The sequence below is a fragment of the Lissotriton helveticus genome, chromosome 4_1 (assembly GCF_964261635.1).
Source record: "Lissotriton helveticus chromosome 4_1, aLisHel1.1, whole genome shotgun sequence".
Lineage (NCBI taxonomy): Eukaryota > Metazoa > Chordata > Amphibia > Caudata > Salamandridae > Lissotriton > Lissotriton helveticus.
This window is the reverse complement of record NC_136063.1, coordinates 1253634991-1253651716: the sequence shown is the minus strand read 5'-3', so window position 1 is coordinate 1253651716 and position 16726 is coordinate 1253634991. Positions and strand designations below refer to the sequence as shown.

The window sequence follows — 16726 nt, the reverse complement described above, 5'->3', positions numbered from 1 at the left end:
AACCACCGACCACACCAGTCGCAGAACAAGCTACAGTAAAAATTCTAGTGGCCCAATCGGTGGTCCCTCCACTAACATCAGAAATACACAGTCTATAACAATGAAGGGCAAGGCCATAAACTTAGGGCAGAGGGACTCAATTGAACACAAATTACATTATTCTCCCAAACCCGAACACCACTCCAAAGTCTTGCCTCCGAAAGAACTCCACAAACCCCCACACAATCCACCACAACATAGAGAGGCCATAAAATCGGCCTTATCTTTTTTAGGAGCGGGAACAGTGGGAGACCACGATATCCCCAAAGAGTCTTCTGAAACTTCATTGGATTCCCCGGTTTTCAGGGGAGGTGGGCAGGACCCCCTCTCCTACATGGGATCACAGGAGTGGGCGGACCTAATAGCATCCTATGCATTGGACACTCCTGGAAAACAGCTTCCACCTACAGTCTGTACCAGTACAAATTAAGGTGTGAAACAAGGTAACGACCAAGAAACAGCGATTAACAACTCAATTTCACCAAAAAGCCCTCCAACTCCTTCTTTGACCTCAGGTTCATCAATTCAAACTGGGAAAAAGGCATCGAATACTTGGGACATTCTATTAAATACAATGCAGCGAACGGTTGACGTACTACATTACCAGACAGATACAATGGACCTGCAGTAGACATTGTTAGATACTCTGGCCCTCTTCATGGGGGGAATAGACGACAAACTAGGTCAACTAAACCTTTTAATTAGCAGAGCTCAGCAGGAAGCAAAACTGAACTACAGTTGTCCTAATATTGACAAATTATCATTACTCCCCTCAATTGTTTCTACTTTTATAGAAGGCCTGCCACAGGGCCCAAATCAAGGGCAAACTCAAAGCAGAGCCCAATGAGTCATCAAATAGGGAGCCTGTTGCCCCAAAAAACTCTGGCAACAATCTTTCGATCTGCCACAAGGACAGCCCGTCCACCAGGCCCCCTCCATTATCCAAGGAACAAATACCAAAGCAGAACGCAAAGCGACATCGTCAACTCAGGAGGAAAGGTCAGAATAAAATACCATCTCCGAGCCTCACAAAATTTTACCTTCTATTTACAACAAGAACATCACAGCAGCAAGCGCAAGTACAATCAGCTATCGCACAAGTCCTCGAAGTTGAGGGAAGTTCCATTCTGCCAAAGGAAACCTACACTATGGAAAACAAGGGTGTAATACAAGCGGAAACAACACCTTTGGGGACAGCCCGGATAGCACCCAGTGGTCAAACCAACATCCAAGGCAACAGCAAAACAAAAGTTGAATCGAAACAGGACGACAGCACTAATAGCCGAACGTCACAATCAATTGAGTTGAGGGAGCCCTCTATTATCCATGGTTCAAACCAGGAGTTGGCCTGAACCTCAACCTTAAACGTGCTACTTCTATTGGGTGCCAATCCAAATACACCAACCTTGCAAATTGAGCTGTCAGCTCACAGGATCTTTCAGGATTCAACTTAGGCATCAGCGAAAGTTAATCAAAAAAACGACAACACAAGTAGAGCCTGTAATGAAGTCCAGGGAGCCCCTCACGAGCCAAGGACCACTACATCTGGGCACGTGGGTCTCTCCGTAACACAAAACTTAAACTCAGATAGTGGCTTAGACGGATCCACAGGCCCTAGGCACCAAGGGTCCCTAACTTCCGATACCTTCATCGGACCGAGTCAGCAACTCACTAACCTCACCAAAGAATATCACTTGGGGCCAATCTTTGGAAAAAAAACCTCTAATTAACCAAACCAGGAACTCTGCCATTACTATCTTCACTCCAGAATACGAATCGAAAGGTTCCTTTGATATCTTGAACACAGGGAATATTCTTCAACTCCTAGAAACAATACCAACACTGAAAGATATACGTTCTACTGATCTTCTTCCAATAGAATTCGTAAAGTTGGACAAAGCAAAAGGAATGGAATCCACCAAAGCCACCTGGAGGACCATCCGAATCGCAAACAAAGTCCTGTAAGAAAAGAATACCTTTAAAGCCTAGGGGATACAACCCACTATGTTTTCTAAGACAGGATACCCATTCCCTTTACTTGATATAGCAAGAGAAGGAACAACCTGCAAAAGCAACAAAACTGTCTGTACTTAGGGGGGGCCGAGGACGGTCACCACAAAAAGAACAGATATCAAACATACAAACGAGTACAGTAGCCAACACTGCAGTTGCCCCTGTCCACCTTCAGATCACCAGAACTATTAACCCCTTCGCTGCTAGGCCTTTTCCCCCTCCTGTGCTAAGGCTTTTTTTGGTGTTTTGGGGTAGTGCGCGCTTAGGCCCTTGTAACTTTTTGACCAAATAAGGGATCCGCGCCAAATTTGCGTCCTTTTCTTCCAACATCATGGGGATTCTAAAGGCGCCCAGGGTTTGTGGATTCCCTTGGAGGGGTCCCAGAAATTAACCAAAATATAGTGTTTTTTTTGTTTTTTTCAGAAAAATGGGAAAACGGGCTGCAAATGAAAGCCTCTGGCTTTTTCCCTGAATATGGTATCAAAAAAGGGTTTGTGGGGCTGAATTCTCCATTTTCTCAGCTTTTAGGGAATGACAGTGTTTTGTCAGAGAACCGAAATTTTTCACTCAGTTTTGGCATTTTTCTGGGACATAGCCTATTTTTGCTATTTTTCGAGCTTTCCACCTCCTTCCAGTTAATGGTAGAAATGAGTTTGAAAGCAATAATGGATCCTGGAAAGCTTTACATTTCCGAAAAATAGACAAAATTCTGAATTCAGAAAGGGGTCATTTGTCTAAATCCATGAAGGTTTCGTTATAGAAACTAACAGTTAGATATTGGAATATTTGAAAATTTGTTGAAAACAACTGCCTTTTGTCTCAACGTTTTCACCTATAACTTTCTCTAATTTTGACAGCTCTTGGAAAGCAATATACCGTTACATCCGTTAGACCTTCCTGGTTGTGGGGATATATGGGACTTGTAGTTTCACCAAGAACCCGACGAACCCAGATCCAAAAACTGAGCAGCAACTTGCAATGGTATTTTTTCATTTACTGGGTATAGTGCACTTTGTCTTGGAAAATGTACACATGGAATAATCTGTATGAAAGACACCTATGTATGTATGAATTGGGTACAAATTATAGAGTTCAGAAACAGTATATAATTGCACATTTTCAAAGTTGGGAATACTCATACTAGCATGAGAATTATTGGTCATTTTTCATAAAGTTTTTTTTTCTACACAATATCTTTCATTCAAAGGGAGAAATGCAAGAAAGCTCAATTGGTAATAACAGTTGATTTACAAATCTGAATTACCCCAAGTGTCCCGATAAAAACGGTACCTCACTTGTGTGGGTCGGCCTTGTGCCTGGACCAGGAAACGGCGCAAAATGCAACGTGGTCACACCTAAATTTTGCAGTTACAAATTGTCCCTTTTTTGGCAAAGTGCCTACCTGTAGTTTTTGCACCCTAGTTCTTCCGGCACCTAGGGAAACCTAGCAAACCTATACATTTTTGAAAAGTAGACACCCAGGGGAATTCAGGATGGGATGACTCGACTGCCTACCACCAGGTTTTGTTACCCAGAATCCCTTGCAAAGCTCAGATTTTGACAAAAAAAACACATTTTCCTCACATTTCTGTGGTGGAAAGTTCTGGAATCTGCGTGGATCAACAAATTTCCACCCACCCAGCGTGCCCCCAGGTGTCCCGAAAAAAATGGTACCTCACTTGTGTGGGTCGGCCTTGTGCCAACGACGGGAAACGGCACAAAATGCAACGTGGTCGCTCCTCAATTTCCCAGTGAAATCTTAAGCTCTTTGGACAAAGAGACTACCTTTTGTTTTTGAGCCGTAGCTCAACCAGCACCTAGGGAAACCTAGCAAACCTATACATTTTTGAAAACTAGACACCCAGGGCAATTCAGGATGGGGTGACTCGTCTGCCTACCCCCAGGTTTTGTTACCCAGAATCCCTTGCAAACATAAATATTTGACCAAAAAAACACATTTTCCTCACATTTCTGTGGTGGAAAGTTCTGGAATCTGCGTGGATCAACAAATTTCCACCCACCCAGCGTGCCCCTAGGTCTCCCGAAAAAAATGGTACCTCACTTGCGTGGGTAGGCATAGTGGCTGCGACATGAAACCGCGCAAAACGCAGCATGGTCGCATCTCAATTTCCCAGTGAAATGTAGCACGATTCGGACAAAAAGACTACCTTTTGTTTTTGCGCCGTAGCTCTGCCAGCACCTAGGGAAACCTAGCAACCCTATACATTTTTGAAAACTAGACAACCAGGGCAATTCAGGATGGGGTGACTCGTCTGCCTACCCCCAGGTTTTGTTACCCAGAATCCCTTTCAAACAAAAAAATTTGACCAAAAAAACACATTTTCCTCACATTTCTGTGGTGGAAAGTTCTGGAATCTGCGTGGATCAACAAATTTCCACCCACCCAGCGTGCCCCCAGGTCTCCCGAAAAAAATGGTACCTCACTTGCGTGGGTAGGCATAGTGGCTGCGACATGAAACAGCGCAAAACACAGCATGGTCGCACCTCAATTTCCCAGTGAAATTTAGCACGATTCGGACAAAAAGACTACCTTTTGTTTTTACGCCGTAGCTCAGCCAGCACCTAGGGAAACCTAGCAAACCTATACATTTCTAAAAACTAGACACCCAGGGCAATTCAGGATGGGGTGACTCGTCTGCCTACCCCCAGGTTTTGTTACCCAGAATCCCTTTCAAACAAAAAAATTTGACCAAACAAACACATTTTCCTCACATTTCTGTGGTGGAAAGTTCTGGAATCTGCGTGGATCAACAAATTTCCATCCACCCAGTGTGCCCCCAGGTCTCCCGAAAAAAATGGTACCCCACTTGCGTGGGTAGGCATAGTGGCTGCGACATGAAACAGCGCAAAACGCAGCATGGTCGCACCTCAATTTCCCAGTGAAATTTTGCACGATTCGGACAAAAAGACTACCTTTTGTTTTTGCGCCGTAGCTCTGCCAGCACCTAGGGAAACCTAGCAAACCTATACATTTCTGAAAACTAGACACCCAGGGCAATTCAGGATGGGGTGACTCGTCTGCCTACCCCCAGGTTTTGTTACCCAGAATCCTTTTCAAACAAAAGAATTTGACCAAAAAAACACATTTTCCTCACATTTCTGTGGTGGAAAGTTCTGGAATCTGCGTGGATCAACAAATTTCCATCCATCCAGTGTGCCCCCAGGTCTCCCGAAAAAAATGGTACCTCACTTGCGTGGGTAGGCATAGTGGCTGCGACATGAAACAGCGCAAAACGCAGCATGGTCGCACCTCAATTTCCCAGTGAAATTTAGCACGATTCGGACAAAAAGACTACCTTTTGTTTTTGCGCCGTAGCTCTGCCAGCACCTAGGGAAACCTAGCAAACCTATACATTTCTGAAAACTAGACACCCAGGGCAATTCAGGATGGGGTGACTCGTCTGCCTACCCCCAGGTTTTGTTACCCAGAATCCCTTTCAAACAAAAAAATTTGACAAAAAAAACACATTTTCCTCACATTTCTGTGGTGGAAAGTTCTGGAATCTGCGTGGATCAACAAATTTCCATCCACCCAGTGTGCCCCCAGGTCTCCCGAAAAAAATGGTACCTCACTTGCGTGGGTAGGCATAGTGGCTGCGACATGAAACAGTGCAAAACGCAGCATGGTCGCACCTCAATTTCCCAGTGAAATTTTGCACGATTCGGACAAAAAGACTACCTTTTGTTTTTGCGCCGTAGCTCTGCCAGCACCTAGGGAAACCTAGCAAACCTATACATTTCTGAAAACTAGACACCCAGGGCAATTCAGGATGGGGTGACTCGTCTGCCTACCCCCAGGTTTTGTTACCCAGAATCCCTTACAAACATAAAAATTTGACCCAAAAAACACATTTTCCTCACATTTCTGTGGTGGAAAGTTCTGGAATCTGCGTGGATCAACAAATTTCCACCCACCCAGCGTGCCCCCAGGTCTCCCGAAAAAAATGGTACCTCACTTGCGTGGGTAGGCATAGTGGCTGCGACATGAAACCGCGCAAAACGCAGCATGGTCGCACCTCAATTTCCCAGTGAAATTTAGCACGATTCGGACAAAAAGACTACCTTTTGTTTTTACGCCGTAGCTCTGCCAGCACCTAGGGAAAACTAGCAAACCTATACATTTCTGAAAACTAGACACCCAGGGCAATTTAGGATGGGGTGACTCGTCTGCCTACCCCCAGGTTTTGTTACCCAGAATCCCTTTCAAACAAAAAAATTTGACCAAAAAAACACATTTTCCTCACATTTCTGTGGTGGAAAGTTCTGGAATCTGCGTGGATCAACAAATTTCCATGCACCCAGTGTGCCCCCAGGTCTCCCGAAAAAAATGGTACCTCACTTGCGTGGGTAGGCATAGTGGCTGCGACATGAAACAGCGCAAAACGCAGCATGGTCACACCTCAATTTCCCAGTGAAATTTTGCACGATTCGGACAAAAAGACTACCTTTTGTTTTTACGCCGTAGCTCTGCCAGCACCTAGGGAAACCTAGCAAACCTATACATTTCTGAAAACTAGACACCCAGGGCAATTCAGGATGGGGTGACTCGTCTGCCTACCCCCAGGTTTTGTTACCCAGAATCCCTTACAAACATAAAAATTTGACCAAAAAAACACATTTTCCTCACATTTCTGTGGTGGAAAGTTCTGGAATCTGCGTGGATCAACAAATTTCCACCCACCCAGCGTGCCCCCAGGTCTCCCGAAAAAAATGGTACCTCACTTGCATGGGTAGGCATAGTGGCTGCGACATGAAACAGCGCAAAACGCAGCATGGTCGCACCTCAATTTCCCAGTGAAATTTTGCACGATTCGGACAAAAAGACTACCTTTTGTTTTTGCGCCGTAGCTCTGCCAGCACCTAGGGAAACCTAGCAAACCTATACATTTCTGAAAACTAGACACCCCGGGCAATTCAGGATGGGGTGACTCGTCTGCCTACCCCCAGGTTTTGTTACCCAGAATCCCTTACAAACATAAAAATGTGACCAAAAAAACACATTTTCCTCACATTTCTGTGGTGGAAAGTTCTGGAATCTGCGTGGATCAACAAATTTCCACCCACCCAGCGTGCCCCCAGGTCTCCCGAAAAAAATGGTACCTCACTTGCATGGGTAGGCATAGTGGCTGCGACATGAAACAGCGCAAAACGCAGCATGGTCGCACCTCAATTTCCCAGTGAAATTTTGCACGATTCGGACAAAAAGACTACCTTTTGTTTTTGCGCCGTAGCTCTGCCAGCACCTAGGGAAACCTAGCAAACCTATACATTTCTGAAAACTAGACACCCAGGGCAATTCAGGATGGGGTGACTCGTCTGCCTACCCCCAGGTTTTGTTACCCAGAATCCCTTACAAACATAAAAATTTGACCCAAAAAACACATTTTCCTCACATTTCTGTGGTGGAAAGTTCTGGAATCTGCGTGGATCAACAAATTTCCACCCACCCAGCGTGCCCCCAGGTCTCCCGAAAAAAATGGTACCTCACTTGCGTGGGTAGGCATAGTGGCTGCGACATGAAACCGCGCAAAACGCAGCATGGTCGCACCTCAATTTCCCAGTGAAATTTAGCACGATTCGGACAAAAAGACTACCTTTTGTTTTTACGCCGTAGCTCTGCCAGCACCTAGGGACAACTAGCAAACCTATACATTTCTGAAAACTAGACACCCAGGGCAATTTAGGATGGGGTGACTCGTCTGCCTACCCCCAGGTTTTGTTACCCAGAATCCCTTTCAAACAAAAAAATTTGACCAAAAAAACACATTTTCCTCACATTTCTGTGGTGGAAAGTTCTGGAATCTGCGTGGATCAACAAATTTCCATGCACCCAGTGTGCCCCCAGGTCTCCCGAAAAGAATGGTACCTCACTTGCGTGGGTAGGCATAGTGGCTGCGACATGAAACAGCGCAAAACGCAGCATGGTCGCACCTCAATTTCCCAGTGAAATTTTGCACGATTCGGACAAAAAGACTACCTTTTGTTTTTACGCCGTAGCTCTGCCAGCACCTAGGGAAACCTAGCAAACCTATACATTTCTGAAAACTAGACACCCAGGGCAATTCAGGATGGGGTGACTCGTCTGCCTACCCCCAGGTTTTGTTACCCAGAATCCCTTACAAACATAAAAATTTGACCAAAAAAACACATTTTCCTCACATTTCTGTGGTGGAAAGTTCTGGAATCTGCGTGGATCAACAAATTTCCACCCACCCAGCGTGCCCCCAGGTCTCCCGAAAAAAATGGTACCTCACTTGCATGGGTAGGCATAGTGGCTGCGACATGAAACAGCGCAAAACGCAGCATGGTCGCACCTCAATTTCCCAGTGAAATTTAGCACGATTCGGACAAAAAGACTACCTTTTGTTTTTGCGCCGTAGCTCTGCCAGCACCTAGGGAAACCTAGCAAACCTATACATTTCTGAAAACTAGACACCCAGGGCAATTCAGGATGGGGTGACTCGTCTGCCTACCCCCAGGTTTTGTTACCCAGAATCCCTTACAAACATAAAAATTTGACAAAAAAAACACATTTTCCTCACATTTCTGTGGTGGAAAGTTCTGGAATCTGCGTGGATCAACAAATTTCCACCCACCCAGCGTGCCCCCAGGTCTCCCGAAAAAAATGGTACCTCACTTGCATGGGTAGGCATAGTGGCTGCGACATGAAACAGCGCAAAACGCAGCATGGTCGCACCTCAATTTCCCAGTGAAATTTTGCACGATTCGGACAAAAAGACTACCTTTTGTTTTTGCGCCGTAGCTCTGCCAGCACCTAGGGAAACCTAGCAAACCTATACATTTCTGAAAACTAGACACCCCGGGCAATTCAGGATGGGGTGACTCGTCTGCCTACCCCCAGGTTTTGTTACCCAGAATCCCTTACAAACATAAAAATGTGACCAAAAAAACACATTTTCCTCACATTTCTGTGGTGGAAAGTTCTGGAATCTGCGTGGATCAACAAATTTCCACCCACCCAGCGTGCCCCCAGGTCTCCCGAAAAAAATGGTACCTCACTTGCATGGGTAGGCATAGTGGCTGCGACATGAAACAGCGCAAAACGCAGCATGGTCGCACCTCAATTTCCCAGTGAAATTTTGCACGATTCGGACAAAAAGACTACCTTTTGTTTTTGCGCCGTAGCTCTGCCAGCACCTAGGGAAACCTAGCAAACCTATACATTTCTGAAAACTAGACACCCCGGGCAATTCAGGATGGGGTGACTCGTCTGCCTACCCCCAGGTTTTGTTACCCAGAATCCCTTACAAACATAAAAATTTGACCAAAAAAACACATTTTCCTCACATTTCTGTGGTGGAAAGTTCTGGAATCTGCGTGGATCAACAAATTTCCACCCACCCAGCGTGCCCCCAGGTCTCCCGAAACAAATGGTACCTCACTTGCGTGGGTAGGCATAGTGGCTGCGACATGAAACAGCGCAAAACGCAGCATGGTCGCACCTCAATTTCCCAGTGAAATTTTGCACGATTCGGACAAAAAGACTACCTTTTGTTTTTGCGCCGTAGCTCTGCCAGCACCTAGGAAAACCTAGCAAACCTATACATTTCTGAAAACTAGACACCCAGGGCAATTCAGGATGGGGTGACTCGTCTGCCTACCCCCAGGTTTTGTTACCCAGAATCCCTTACAAACATAAAAATTTGACCAAAAAAACACATTTTCCTCACATTTCTGTGGTGGAAAGTTCTGGAATCTGCGTGGATCAACAAATTTCCACCCACCCAGCATGCCCCCAGGTCTCCCGAAAAAAATGGTACCTCACTTGCATGGGTAGGCATAGTGGCTGCGACATGAAACAGCGCAAAACGCAGCATGGTCGCACCTCAATTTCCCAGTGAAATTTTGCACGATTCGGACAAAAAGACTACCTTTTGTTTTTGCGCCGTAGCTCTGCCAGCACCTAGGGAAACCTAGCAAACCTATACATTTCTGAAAACTAGACACCCCGGAAAATTCAGGATGGGGTGACTCGTCTGCCTACCCCCAGGTTTTGTTACCCAGAATCCCTTACAAACATAAAAATTTGACCAAAAAAACACATTTTCCTCACATTTCTGTGGTGGAAAGTTCTGGAATCTGCGTGGATCAACAAATTTCCACCCACCCAGCGTGCCCCCAGGTCTCCCGAAAAAAATGGTACCTCACTTGCATGGGTAGGCATAGTGGCTGCGACATGAAACAGCGCAAAACGCAGCATGGTCGCACCTCAATTTCCCAGTGAAATTTTGCACGATTCGGACAAAAAGACTACCTTTTGTTTTTGCGCCGTAGCTCTGCCAGCACCTAGGGAAACCTAGCAAACCTATACATTTCTGAAAACTAGACACCCCGGGCAATTCAGGATGGGGTGACTCGTCTGCCTACCCCCAGGTTTTGTTACCCAGAATCCCTTACAAACATAAAAATTTGACCAAAAAAACACATTTTCCTCACATTTCTGTGGTGGAAAGTTCTGGAATCTGCGTGGATCAACAAATTTCCACCCACCCAGCGTGCCCCCAGGTCTCCCGAAAAAAATGGTACCTCACTTGCGTGGGTAGGCATAGTGGCTGCGACATGAAACAGCGCAAAACGCAGCATGGTCGCACCTCAATTTCCCAGTGAAATTTTGCACGATTCGGACAAAAAGACTACCTTTTGTTTTTGCGCCGTAGCTCTGCCAGCACCTAGGGAAACCTAGCAAACCTATACATTTCTGAAAACTAGACACCCAGGGCAATTCAGGATGGGGTGACTCGTCTGCCTACCCCCAGGTTTTGTTACCCAGAATCCCTTACAAACATAAAAATTTGACCAAAAAAACACATTTTCCTCACATTTCTGTGGTGGAAAGTTCTGGAATCTGCGTGGATCAACAAATTTCCACCCACCCAGCGTGCCCCCAGGTCTCCCGAAAAAAATGGTACCTCACTTGCATGGGTAGGCATAGTGGCTGCGACATGAAACAGCGCAAAACGCAGCATGGTCGCACCTCAATTTCCCAGTGAAATTTTGCACAATTCGGACAAAAAGACTACCTTTTGTTTTTGCGCCGTAGCTCTGCCAGCACCTAGGGAAACCTAGCAAACCTATACATTTCTGAAAACTAGACACCCCGGGCAATTCAGGATGGGGTGACTCGTCTGCCTACCTCCAGGTTTTGTTACCCAGAATCCCTTACAAACATAAAAATTTGACCAAAAAAACACATTTTCCTCACATTTCTGTGGTGGAAAGTTCTGGAATCTGCGTGGATCAACAAATTTCCACCCACCCAGCGTGCCCCCAGGTCTCCCGAAAAAAATGGTACCTCACTTGCGTGGGTAGACATAGTGGCTGCAACAGGAAACGGTTCAAATCGTACGGTGGTGAATTTACATTACCTTATCGCAAAACTACCTTGATTTTGGGGGGGGATCTGAATTTGTGGCCCGGGGCTCGGTGGTATTCTTTGCAAAGTAGCAAACCCAAACAGTTCTGAAAACTAGACACCTGGGGGAGTCCAGGGAGGTATGGCATGCATGGGTCCCCCAATGTTTTCCTACCCAGAACTCTCTGCAAACCTTAAAATTAGGTAAAAATTGCCCTTTTCCAAACTTTTTGGCGTGGGATCGCCGTGCCGGCAAAAAAGTCGTACCACCCTGCGTTCCCCTTGTTCTCCCGAGTAAAAGGATACCTCACTTGTGTGGGTGCCCCAAAGCAGAACACCCCAAAAATGAATTTTGAAAAAAGTAGTTTTTACTCATATTTACGTTTTACAAATTAAGCACCCCAGCCTAAGTCACTTGCCTTTGGCCCACCCACACAAGTGAGGTATCATTTTACTCGGGAGAACAAGGGAAACGCTGGGTGGTAGGACATTTGTTCCGGCAGCGAGATCCCACCCAAAAAAGTATGGAAAAGTGGGTTTTTGGACCAAAATTTCAGGTTTGCAGGGGTTTCTGGGTAGGAAAACATTGGGGGACCCACGCATGCCATACCACCCTGGACTCCCCCGGGTGTCTAGTTCTCAGAACTGTTTGGGTTTGGTAGTTTCCAAAGATGCCTGCCAAGCCCCGGGCCAAAAGCTCAGGTGACCCCCTCAAAAAATAAGATTATTTGGCTAAAGGTAATGTTTTCGTCTCCACAGTATGAATTGGGCCTTTTCCTAAAGCAGCCGCTATGCCTACCCACGCAAGTGAGGTACCATTTTTATCGGGAGACCTTGGGGAACGCTGGGTGGGAGGTAATTTGTGTGAGCCCAGTGATGCCACGCTTGCCCACACTAAAACGTGTGAAAAAACTGATTTTTTCCAAGCAAAAAATGAGGTTTGCAAGGGATTCTGGGTAAAGGAACGTTGGAGGATCCACGCAAGCCATACCTCCTTGGAAGCCCCCGGGTGTCTACTTTTCAGAAATGTGTGGGTTTGGTAGGTTTCCCTAGATGGCTGTCTCGCACGGGGCCAAAAACCCGGGTAACCCCTCTTGCAAAAGCTGGTGGACATGAATTCTCCAGCTTTTGCAAGAGGGGTTACCTGGGTTTCTGGCCCCGTGCGAGACAGCCATCTAGGGAAACCTACCAAACCCACACATTTCTGAAAAGTAGACACCCGGGGGAGTCCAGGGAGGTATGGCATGCGTGGGTCCCCCAATGTTTTCCTACCCAGAACTCCTTGCAAACCTTAATTAGGTAAAAATAGCACTTTTCCAAACATTTTGCCGTGGGATCGCCGTGCCGGCAAAAATGTCCTACCACCCAGCGTTCCCCTTGTTCTCCCGAGTAAAAGGGTACCTCACCTTAACAGAGTTACTCAAAAGTCAAACATTCAAGCACGGCTATCTATTCCTCAAAGACACACACATACAGGTTGGATTTGGCACGAGGGCGAGTGATGGTTCAGTATATAAAATTTTATTAACAAGATATTTCAAAAAAATGAAATGCTCTGTCAATAAATAAATGCATAAAAACCGAACCAGTGACTCGCAACTCGTGAGCTGTAAAGCCACGACAAGGCACCAACTGTTTTACAGGCCATTCACGCACCTTTCATACCTGATACAAACAAGACCACTGACACCATCTGGAATAAAAGCAACACATTACAACAATCACAATAAGGGACAAGGTACACCCTAATGCAGAAAGAGAAAAAAAACAATTATTACTGCACACCCATCTAATCCGCAAGCACACACACATACTGGTTGGATTTGGCACGAGGGTGAGTGATGATTCAGTACATACAATTGTATACGCAAGTAATTTCACAAAAATGAAATACACTGTGTATAATTGCAAGTATGATAAACTGAACCACTGACTCACAGCTCGTGAGCTGTAAAGCCACGTCAAGGCACCAACCTCTTTACAGGCCATTCATACACCTTTCGTACGTGTGACACATTCAAAACATTCACAACGCCAGCCGCGGACCCATCACATTTCAACACTCACACCAGCAAACAGCGCCATTCAAGGGCCCATCACTTTCACACGCCCACATTTCTGACACTGGAACTACACAAATTGATGGACTGCGTGGAGTGTCACTCAACAAGCAGTGTGTGCAGTGACCAACAGAAAGTAACTACTCACACACCGCCAGCCAAGCACCACTCCGTGCACAGACAGCTAAACACCGCTCCACGCACACCCTCCAGCCAAGTACCACTCCACAAACACCACCAGCCAAGCGCCACTCCACACACACTGCCAGCCAAGCACCATTCCACACACACTGCCAGCCAAGCACCACTCCACACACACCGCCAGCCAAGCAGCACTCCACACACACCGCCAGCCAAGCACCACTCCACACACACCGCCAGCCAAGCACCACTCCACACACACCGCCAGCCAAGCACCACTCCATGCACAGACAGCCAAGTACCACTCCACGAACACCACCAGCCAAGCGCCACTCCACACACACCGCCAGCAAAGCACCACTCCGTGCACAGACAGCCAAGCACCACTCCACACACACCGCCAGCCAAGCACCACTCCACACACACCACCAGCCAAGCACCACTCCACACACACCGCCAGCCAAGCACCACTCCACACACACCATCAGCCAAACACCACTCCATGCACAGACAGCCAAGTACCACTCCACGAACACCACCAGCCAAGCGCCACTCCACACACACCGCCAGCAAAGCACCACTCCGTGCACAGACAGCCAAGCACCACTCCACACACACCGCCAGCCAAGCACCACTCCACACACACCATCAGCCAAACACCACTCCGTGCACAGACAGCCAAGTACCACTCCACGCACACCACCAGCCAAGCGCAACTCCACACACACCGCCAGCCAAGCACCAGCCGGCACACACCACAAACACATTTAGAATTCTTTTTTTGAAAATAACACTAAACAAATGGAAATACCTACAAATCAGGTAACACAAATTCTTAAAATAAAAACTTTGCACTAATGCCAATCCTTGAAACAAACTAAAAATGTTTTACAGAATGCAGACCAGGCAATTCACTTTACAGCTCATTCAAACTCCCAATAGTTCTTTTGCGTGTGGTACGATTTAAAACAAGCTGACATACACAATGCAGGCTTAGAAGGACAGTCAGGACAGTATATACGAGACTCCTTCCGCACGCCTCTTCGCCAACAGACTCTGCATCTTCTAGTCGGAAAGTCTCTAGCAGTAGTGGAAGGAATAGATTCAGGAAAGTGGCGATCTTGCAATCTAGCCACTTCCTCCACCACTCCAAATCTAGGAACACTTGCCTGCTGCACAAGTACAAGGCTGCCTATTATAGACTCCTGAAACTTAAGAAAAGTCATCTTCGTCCCAGGACAAGACTTCTGGTACACAACGAAAGCATTAAATGATGCCAAGTGGAACAGATGGATAGCCAACTTCTTGTACCAAACGTAAGCCTTTCGAAGAGCAGCATAAGGTTCCAACCTCTGATCTACTCTGTCAACACCACCCATGAACTTATTGTAAGCTAGAATGCACACAGGTTTGCGCACTTCAGCACCCTGACCCCAAACAGGCACAGGTACAGTACTTTCATCGTGGATAGTAGTCAGCATGTACACATCTCTCTTGTCTGAATACTTCACAGCTAAAAGCTCCCCACATCGCAATGCCGTAGACTGTCCCCGCACAAGCCTTTTGCAAACAAGTTCCTTTGGGAAACCTTTACGGTTACTGCGCATTGTGCCACAAGCAACAGTGCCCACTTTGGCCAACTCCTTGAACAACTGCACACCAGTGTAGAAGTTATCTACATATAAATGATGGCCTTGTTAAATAATCCTCTACCTAGTTCCCACACAATTTTCTCAGTTACTCCAAAAGTAGAAGGACAACCAGGAGGGTTAATGCGGGACTCCTTACCAGTGTACACCCTGAAATTGTAGACATATCCAGTCTCACTGTCACACAGCATATACAGTTTGATTCCATAGCGTGACCTCTTACTAGGAATGTATTGCCTAAAAACCAAGCGGCCCTTGAACAACACCAAAGACTCATCCACTGCAATTTCTTTACCAGGGACAAAAATCTCAGAAAAACGATCAACAAAGTGATCAAGGACAGGCCGAATTTTAAACAAACGGTCACAATCAGGGTGATCGCGTGACAACGCTAAACTATTATCAGCAAAATGCATCATCCGAAGAAGAAGCGTATACCGATCACGACTTATGACTGCTGGAAATATAGCTGTTACCATCAAGGGACTAGTGGACCAATATGAAGTAATTGATGACTTCCTTATCAAGCCCATCAAAAAAGTTAATCCCAGAAACTTCTTCATCTCTTCAACATTGGTGGGAGTCCACCGGATTGCTCTACAATAGGGCTTAAGGCTGGCACTGTTGGCCCTCAAATATTGTTCTGCATATAAATTGGTTTGCTCAACAATCTCTTGCAAAAACACATCGTCAAAAAACAACTGAAAAAAATTAATTGGCAGAAAATTCTCTGTATTCACTCTACACCCAGGAACACCAGTGAACTCTGGCAATGCCGGCTGCACCAAGCCAGGGGGAACCCAGAGGCCATCCCTATCAACGGGGGGAGCAGCCACCCCAGCCTGCAGCACCGAAACATCTTGCTGCTGTTCTCCAACGGGAAGCCTAACAGCCACAGATACTTCTGGCTGCACAACACCAACAGAAGACGTAGCATCCCCAGAGGGCTCTTCCTGCACTACACCAACGGGAAGCCCAGCAGCCTGAGATGCTTCTTGCTGCACTACACCACCGGGAAACCCAGCAGGCCCAGATGCCTCTTGCCGCTCTACACCAATGGGAAGCCTAACAGCCCCAGATGCCTCTTGCTGCACTACACCAGCAGGAAGACGAAAAGCACCAGATGCCCCTTTGCGCACCACAGCAATGTGAAGCCTTTTGGGTGCAGGCTCCAGCCCACATGCCTCTTGCCGACGTAAAAAGAAAGGAAACCTTGCGGCCCTAGGCAGCAGCACAGGTGCCTCTTGGCCCACTACCGGCAACACAATGTCCTCCTGTACCATAGGCCCTTCATCAGCACTAGAAGAAGAGTCATCATCCGATGATGATGATTCCATGCGAAGAGAAAACTCACTGCCTGAATCTTCTGCCGCTTCCTGGGAGTCCGAATCGGACTCAGACTCTGAACCATGGTCCGAGGAAGACTCAAA

The 16726-nt window shown here is 46.6% G+C and overlaps 1 protein-coding gene across 10 annotated transcripts in view; it reads right to left on the bottom strand.

Annotated features, from left to right (window-relative positions):
• C4_1H18orf63 (chromosome 4_1 C18orf63 homolog) overlaps window positions 1-16726 on the bottom strand; it is a 1754940-nt gene that overhangs the window by 1406409 nt on the left and 331805 nt on the right. The window lies entirely within an intron of this gene.